General features: G+C 43.6%; 1 pseudogene; it reads left to right on the plus strand.

Moving 5' to 3' along the window:
* Positions 1 to 6,801, plus strand: part of LOC138770534 (gastrula zinc finger protein XlCGF26.1-like) — a 28,122-nt pseudogene extending 21,321 nt beyond the window's left edge.
* Positions 6,802 to 9,501: the final 2,700 nt, after the last annotated feature.

The following is a 9,501-nucleotide window of genomic DNA, read 5'->3' on the forward strand; positions in this document are numbered from 1 at the left end:
GTCAATTGCCACTCAGTACTGCCGTGACAAGAGCCCAAGGAACCCATCACAGCCTGGAAGGTCACCGACCATTTTGGGAAAGTACAGCCAGCCACAACACTAAAGCAGGTACCAACATCGCACCTGTGTGCTGGACTATCACTGGCATCACACATACCATCCCTGGCAGAGCTGTACAACACAACCGACCAACCATCACAGAAGTGGTGTCACCAGTAACAGCCCAGCACGTCACTGGTCGAGTACCACAATTACTTAGCAGCTCCACATTCCTGCCCATAGAGGTGAGTTTATGATGTTATATTATATAGTATTATGTTTATAATGCCTAATAGGGTATATAGACGGGGTTAGGGGGGGGGGAGACAAACTCTTTAATTAATCTTAGGGCCCTTTTCCACAGGAACGATAATCGGCCCCATTCAGCCAATTATCGCTCGGTGAAATAGAGAGAACGATCAGCCGATGATCGTGTCATCGGCTGATCGTTCATTTAGGGCCAAACCTAAAATCATTGTTCCCCCATCGCGCATCACTACAGTGGAATAGCGGTGCATGGCGGGCGACCGACGATTTGAGAAGCAGCAGCATACATTACCTGTCAGGTCTTCTGCTCCGCTCTGTCTTCCTCCCCGCGTCCCGCGCGCTCTGGCTTCAGAATGGCCTGTCAGCTGACAGGCCACTCAGCCAATCACAGGCCAGGACCGCCACAGCCAGCTGACAGGCCATTCTGAAGCTAGAGCTCGCCGGACCCGGGGAGGAAGACAGAGCGGAGCAGAAGACCTGACAGGTAATGTATGCTGCAAGGGCTGCAAGGACATCGGTAACAATGTCCCTGCAGCCCTCGCTCAATGATCATTGGGCCGTGGAATAGGCCCAGTAGACGAGCGGCGATATAGCAGATTGGCGCTCATTTACATCGTAGATTGGGCCCTCCTCGGCCCGTGGAGTAGGGCCCTTAGCGTCGTAAGTACTAGATTGGTTACATGTTAGGTGTGTGGCTTTTTGTACCCAGCATGTGTTTTTTATTAGAACTTATACACTTATACAGTGCCAGGTTCTGCAGTAATACTTACAGATATTCCAAAAGCTGCCATCTTTTTGCCAAATCTTTGTAGAAACCATTGCCAGAATGGGATACTGAGGACAGCCGAAATCTGCAAATGATAAAAACATTCAAATATTATCTATCTATCTATCTATCTATCTATCTATCTATATATCTATCTATCTATCTATCGCTCCATGTAATAGAGACAAGGATCAGTTGATGAAGCGATAATCGGCTGATCGTTGGCTTAGGTTAGGACCAAAAATCACTGGGTGCCAACCACGCATCACTACATATAATAGCGGTGCACAGCTGACGGCTATCGATTGCCCAAACACCTGTTACCTTACCTATCCCTGCTCCCCAAAAAGAACTAACAGGGCAAAGCATGGTGCAGATACTGTATGTACATCAATGGAGGCTTAAAGGGATACTCCGACAAATTTGTTTTTTTTTTCCAAATCAACTGGTGTCAGAGAGTGACAAAGATTCGTAAATTACTTTTCTTAAGAAAACTCAAGTCATCCAGTACTTATCAGCTGTTGTATGTCCTGCAGGAAGAGGTGTATTATTTTCAGTATGACACAGTGCTCTCTGCTGCAACCTCTGTCAATGTTAGGAACTGTCCAGAGCAGCAGCAAATCCTCATAGAAAACCTCTTGTGCTCTGGACAGTTCCTGACATGGACAGAGGTGGCAGCAGAGAGCACTGTGTCACACTGGAAAGAATACACCACTTCCTGCAGGACATACAGCAGCTGATAAGTATTATCTATCTATCTATCTATCTATCTCCTATCTATCTATCTATCTATCTATCTGCAGGTTTTCATTCACATTGTAGGCAATGCGGCATGAAGATATTATGGTCAGGTCGTATCCAGGGGAGTGCTGTAGCTGTCTTGTAGGAGGGCCACTTAATGGAGTAGCTGTGTCTCATGTTGGCTCGTCTTCCCAACCTACAGATGATGCCTCGGACTTCTCGGTGTGAATTAGTCCCAAGCCTGGGTCTCACTCCGAGCAGGAGCTAAACCGCATCGATCAGGTAAGTGATCACAGTTATTGCGCTCCTCTCGTCCTGGCGATGAGTCCATAGCGGTACTCTCGTGCCCTCTGGTTAGACATGCCTGGAGACTCTCCTTGTGGTATCCTCCTCAGACATATGGATAAATATATAAGTAAAAACCTCCCATAACGACCCTCTAGTTATTGCTCGGGTGATCAACCGATCATGACATGGATCCCGGCATCCTTTTGCACAAGATCTATAAATTAAGCAAAAACAGAACATTAGATACTAGTCTCATATAGTACATGTTGATGCAAACACAGGATATATTTGGCAGTTCAATAGCAAGTCATCTCCTATACATACCACTAGTAACTTTATATTCAATATTGAGGCCATACGGCCCCAATGCTCCATGTTTGTGAATCCACTCTCTCTCCTTTTTAGGAGTGTGTGCCTATCACCTCCCCTCTTTGGCTGAACAACTTGATCGATTATCATGAATTTTAGATCCCTTTCGGTGTGCCCGACATTGGGGAAATGCTTAGGTACAGGTAAGTCCATTTTGCCCTTACGGATCGAATATCTGTGTTGGGTTAACCTAGTTTTAAGGTCATTGGTGGTTTCCCCAACGTAAATTGTTTTACAAGTGCACCATAATACATACACGATCCAACTCGAGTTACACGTTAGATACTGTCTTATGGGATACTCTCTTAGGGTCACGGGGTGAATGAATTTCTCGCCCTTACACATGTGTTTGCAGTTAACACAAGATAAACATGGGTCCGATCCTTTTTTTACGTGGTACTAAATATCTTTGTGTGTCCTCCTTGGGCAATGCTACATCCGTCTTGACATTTCTGTCTCTTAAATTGCTGTTCCTGCGGTATGACAATAATGGCGGATTTTGAAATTCATGTATATTTTTGTAGCTATTCCTGACAATCTGCCAATGTTTTTGAATAATTTGACCTATTTGCGGGGATAGATGTGTGTAGGTTGTTATGAAGGGTATACGATTTAATTAATTTCTGGATTTTCTCTGTGTGAGTAATGTATGTCTGTCCAGTCTATTAACCCTTTCTTTGCTCTCTTCCACTAATCTCAGTGGATATCCCCTGTCTGGGAATTCCCTGGCCATTTTGTCAAGTGTTCTATCAACATCCATTTCTGGGTCTGTGATGCTCTTGGCTCTGGTCATCTGACTATATGGGAGGGATCTGATCATTTGTCGGGGATGGCAGCTGTCAAACCTGAGTGTATTGTTACAGTCCGTCTCTTTGTTATAGATGTTGCTGACCAGTCTATCCCCTATTAAGGTCACTTCAACGTCCAGGTAATGTATACGATCATGTGAGTGGGTGGCTGTGAATTTAATTGTTTCATCCACGCTATTCAAATGCACTAACAACTCATTCAACTGTGTGACCTGTCCACAGAAGGAACACGTCATCGATGGAACGCCACCACCCCAGGACATGTTGGAAGTGGTGGGTTCCATAGATGACGCGTTCCTCCAACTCAGCAACCACTATATTTGCATAGGTGGGTGCCACATTGGCACCCATCGCCAGGCCTCTCTGTTGCATGTACAATTGGCCATCAAAAACAAAGTAATTGTTACTGAGGACTAAATTCAGCAATTGTAGTAAAAAATCATTCTCCTGTGGGAGCATCTGAAGTTTAGGTAAAACATTCATCATGGCTGACATCCCCCTGCTGATTTCAATAGATGTATATAAGCTACAAATGTCTAAAGTGACAAGTAAAGTGCCTGATGGAATGGACAGTGATTTGATGATGTTCCGGAAATGTGTTGAGTCTCTTAAGAAGGATCTGGCCCCTGGGGCTAATGGTTGAAAGACTTTATCTAAAAATATGGATCCATGATTTACCACAGAATCTCTTCCCGATACTATCGGTCTCCCAGGTTTTTTTTTTACATTCTTGTGAATCTTAGGAATGAAGTATAGTATAGGTGTAATCGGGTGCTCCACTATTAGAAAGTCTTTCAAGTCATCATGTATTATGTTGCTGTCATGTGCCTCTTTAACCAAAGCTGTTAGTTTTCTAGCAATAGCAAATTTTGGATCATTTTGCAATTGTATGTACACCTCATTGTATATACACCCCCAGGGGCCCCCAAGTTACAGTAGGGCAGGAGAGCACAGACAGCGTCCTGCAGGCTCTGGCAGTGATCCCTGGCTACAGCTAACGGCTGCTATCAGGGGTCACACAGAGGCTGCAGGACGCTGGGCTCCGGTGTGTGCTCCATGTGTGGCTCACCCTCCCCCCAGCTCCTCTTACTGCACATGACCCCCTCCTGCTGCTGCTGCCATGGCCAAGGACCACTACACCCAGCATGCTGCTAGAGGGAGTAAGTATACTGTACATGTAGTGTGTAATGTGTATGAATGTTATGTGTATAATGCATGAATGTAGTGTGTGTTACATGTCATGTGTATAGGGTGTGGGCTGGATGGTTGAGGCCGGTGATTGGCTGCAGGTCCTATGTATAGTGTAACTGAGGCCGGTGATTGGCTGCAGCTCCTATGTATAGTGTAACTGAGGCCGGTGATTGGCTGCAGCTCCTATGTATAGTGTAACTGAGGCCGGTGATTGGCTGCAGGTCCTATGTATAGTGTAACTGAGGCCGGTGATTGGCTGCAGCTCCTATGTATAGTGTAACTGAGGCCGGTGATTGGCTGCAGCTCCTATGTATAGTGTAACTGAGGCCGGTGATTGGCTGCAGCTCCTATGTATAGTGTAACTGAGGCCGGTGATTGGCTGCAGCTCCTATGTATAGTGTATTATAATGTCACTAAGGTGATACAGTGTATTTTATTGAGGAAAAAATAAAGTGGTATTCAGTCCTTAAAGTGACTGTACCACCAGGCCCAGGCTGAAGCACTGGAGGCGGGCCAATCCACCCTTAGTGGGGGGAAACCCCCGCCCCTCTATGGTAGGGTTCCATTGATTCTAATGGAGTCACGTCATGGAGGGGCTGGGGTTTCCTCCCACTAAGGGTGGGTCGGCCCGCCTCCAGTGCTTCAGCCTGGGCCTGGTGGTACAGTCACTTTAAGTGGTGGCCACTGTATGGCGGTAATATTGGTCTGTATACAGTGTATATAGAGTCATTATGCGGTGGTCACTCTTTGGCAGTAATATTGGTCTGTATATAGTGTGTATATACAGTCATTACTGCCATACATTGACTGCCACATAACGACTCTATATATACACTATATAAAGACCAATATTACTGCCATAGAGTGACCACCACATAATGACTATATATACACACTATATACAGATCAATATTACTGCCATACAGTGACTGCCGCATAATATTGATCTGTATATGGTGTATTTAGAGTCATTATATGGTGGTGACTCTATGGCAGTAATATTGGTCTGTATATAGAGCAAAAAATTCACACAGGGGAGAAGCCATTTTCATGTTCAGAACGTAGGAAATGTTTTACAAAGAAATCCAGTCTTACTCAACATCAAAAAATTCACACAGGGGAGAAGCCATTTTCATGTTCAGAACGTAGGAAATGTTTTACAAAGAAATCCAGTCTTACTCAACATCAAAAAATTCACACAGGGGAGAAGCCATTTTCATGTTCAGAATGTGGGTAATGTTTTACTAAGAAATCCAGTCTTACTAAACATCAAAAAATCCGCACAGGGGAGAAACCCATTTTCATGTTCAGAATGTGGGAAATGTTGTACAAAGAAATACAGTCTTACTCAGCATCAAATAATTTGCACAAGCCATTTTCATGTTCAGAATGTGGGAAATGTTTTACAAAGAAATCCAGTCTTACTAAACATTAATTCACACAGGGGAGAAGCCATTTTGATGTTCAAAATGTGGTAAATGTTTTACAAAGAAATCCAGTCTTACTAAACATCAAATAATTCGCACAGGGGAGAAGCCATTTTCATGTTCAGAATGTGGGAAAAGGTTTTTTTTTTACAGAAATCAGATCTTACTAAACATCAAAAAATTCACACAGGGGAGAAACCATTTTCATGTTCAGAATGTGGAATTTTTTTTTTTACAGAAATCAGATCTTACTAAACATCAAAAAATCCACACAACGGATAAGCCTTTTTCATGTTCAGAATGTGGGAAATTTTTTACAAAGAACTACAGTCTTACTCAACATCCAAAAATTCACACAGGAGACAAGCCATTTTTATGTTCAGAGTGTGGGAAATGTTTTACAAAGAAATGCAGTCTTACTAAACATCAAATAATTCGCACAGGGGAGAAGCCATTTTCATGTTCAGAATGTGGGAAATGTTTTACAAAGTAATCCAGTCTTACTAAACATAAAAAAATTCAAACAGGGGAGAATCCATTTTCATGTTCAGGATGTGGGAAATGTTTTACAAAGAAATACAGTATTACGAAACATAAAATAATTCGCACAGGGGTGAAGCCATTTTAATGTTCAGAATGTGGGAAAAGTTTTTTTTACAGAAATCAGATTTTTAGTGACTCCGCCCACTGGACTCTTTACCACAGAATGGTCAGGGATTTCAATCAACAAGTTACACTGAATCTGTTCACACAAAGATATATATCAATCCGCTCAGTTCTTCCTGCTCTATAATATGATGGCCATAGATTAGATAGCATTGTCTTGGTGACTGCTCTCCTATTAAAGGAAAACTATCATGGCAGCTACAGAAGCCTTGAGAAGGCTGCCAAGACAGCTGATTGACACCATATTCTTTCATTGCTTGGGGGTAAAGCATCTAGGGGGTTAAACGAACAGTGTTGGAGTGAGACAGCGGGTGACAACTGCAGATATACCCACTCCACTCCTATTAAAGGAAAACTATCATGGCAGCTACAGAAGCCTTGAGAAGGCTGCCAAGACAGCTGATTGACACCATATTCTTTCATTGCTTGGGGGTAAAGCATCTAGGGGGTTAAACAAACAGTGTTGGAGTGAGACAGCGGGTGACAACTGCAGATATACCCACTCCATACTTCCTTAAAGAGCAACGCCAGCAAAAAACTTTCTTTCAAATCGACTGGTGTCAAAGTGCCAGAGATTTGTAATTTACTTCTATTAAATAATTTCAGGTCTTCCACTAGTAGCTCTATGTGCCGGGCTCTGCTGAAGAGAGAAGACATTGGGGTGAGTATCAATAGGGCTCCCTCTCTCCCCCCTAGTACGGCAACCAAATTCTGCAAGGGAGGGCGGCAATTATGGATACATTATGATATCAATGTGCCCCCTTACTCCATGGGATTAAGTGAGGATGGCATGCATCCTCACTTAACCCCTTGTGTGGAATACTGTCAGCAGCATCTGCCAAAATGCTGCATACTGTAATGTGCAGAACACCTCTCACAATGATGGGTGTTTTTCCCCGGGCCTTTTTTGTGTGTTTTATTTTTTAAATATCCGTATCCAGAGGACTGCGTCAAATTCGGTAGACTATGGCTATGACCAGCATTTTTCTTTTTTTTTTTTTAATAAAATGGTCAGCGAGGGGTGTAGGGGTGTTCTTTTTTGAATAATGGACGTTTCTCTATTGTATTGTTCTATTTTTATTTCAGGCTTAGTAGTGGAAGCTGTCTGATAGACGACATCCATTTCTAAGTCAAAGCCTATTGTTAGCTGGTATAAAATGGCTAACACTAACCCTCCCCCCAATATTACCCCAATACCCACTGCACCAGGGGTACTGGGGACAGCCGGGTACCAGTATTCCCACAGTGTTAAACCTGGCCTGCTATCACCCAGTTCAGAAGCGCCAAATTTGACACTCTGGGACTACTGGCTACTGGTACCCGGCTCTTGCCAGTACCCCTGGTGCGGGGGGTACTTGGGTAATAATGGGGGGGGGTTAGTGTTAGCCATTTTATACAGGCTAAAACTAGTCCTCGACTTATTAATTGATTCTGTCAGACAGCTTCCATTACATTACAGCTTCCATTACGAAGCCTAAAATAAAACACAAGACAATAGAAAAAAGTCTTTTATTAAAAAAGAACACCCCCACACCCCTCTTTGATCATTTTATTAAAAAAAAAATGCTGGGCATCGACGTAGTCCAACAAATCCAACATAATCCTCTGGATACTGATATCTGAAAGACAAAAGGGAAAAACACACACAAAAAGTCCAGGAGCTGAACACCCATCATTGTGACAGGTTTTCCGCACCTTACAGTATGCAGCATCTTGGCAGGTGCAGCTTACAGTATGGCACACAAGGGGTTAAGTATGGATGCATGGCATCCACACTTAACCCTTTGTGTGCCAACTGAATCATGAAGTATGGAGGCATGCCATCCTCACTTAGCCCCATGGGGGGGCCACATTGATGTCACAATGTACCCTTCCCAGCAAGGTAGGGGGTTAATTGCCCCCTTTTCTTGCTGGGATGGGTGCAGTGTTGGGAGAAGAAGGGGAGCGCGATTGATACTCTCCTCCGACGTCTCTTCTTCAGCAGAGCCTGGTGCACTGAGCTACAAGTGTGCTAGGCTCTGCCTGTTCAAAGATGGAGCCTTCAAAACAACAGCTGCAGCCACTGACTGGCTGAGACGACAATGCTCCAGCATCAGGGGAAAAATGCAGACTCGAAAAACGCCCAAAGTCTCAAAGACCTAGGGTCCTATCAATGCAGCAAGGAAGCCCCATGCAAATCCAGTAGGCAACACTAAAGGTAGGAATATTCAGTGCTGTACATAGGTAGGAGCCCATGCAATAAACTACATGACTGCCATGGAGAAAAAGTGTTTGTCATCTGATGGACCCACAATGGTCTTTATAACCCCTTCACTATTTACTTAATTTCAAAGATTTAAACAGCCAAGACTGGAGTTATCTCCTATCCCGACTATTGTAGCGTGCATGAGCGCAGTGACCTGGGGTAACGATTTTAGTGCTCAAGTTATATGTAAAAAACAAACAAACAAAAAAATTAGCAGTGCATCATCCTAGCACTACATTTGTACCACAAGAGGGCAGCATATCACATAAAAAACTCTGTTCCCTATAAGCCTAAATACTGGAGGCTGGAGCAGGTGGATGTTATTCTATTATTACCTATATATCTGCCAGAATCTATCTATCTATCTATCTATCTATCTATCTATCTATCTGTGTGTTTACACAGACAGAGTTATCTGACAGATTTTTGAAGCCAAAGCCAGGAACAGACTATAAACAGGGAACAGGTCACAAAGGAGAGACTGAGATTTCTCCTCTTTTCAAATCCAAAACCTGTCAGATTTATTTGCCTGTGTAAACGCACCATATCTCCCAGTAATACATAGGATTAGTGTCTGATCTGGGACAGCAGGATGTGAGAGAGTATTACTACAGCCAGGGCTGGCTCCAGGTTTTTGTGGGCTCTTGGGCGACCAAGCCTCAGCGGGCCCCTCATTTACACACTATGCACAAT

The sequence above is a fragment of the Dendropsophus ebraccatus genome, chromosome 13 (genome assembly GCF_027789765.1).
Source record: "Dendropsophus ebraccatus isolate aDenEbr1 chromosome 13, aDenEbr1.pat, whole genome shotgun sequence".
In the NCBI taxonomy this organism is placed as follows: domain Eukaryota; kingdom Metazoa; phylum Chordata; class Amphibia; order Anura; family Hylidae; genus Dendropsophus; species Dendropsophus ebraccatus.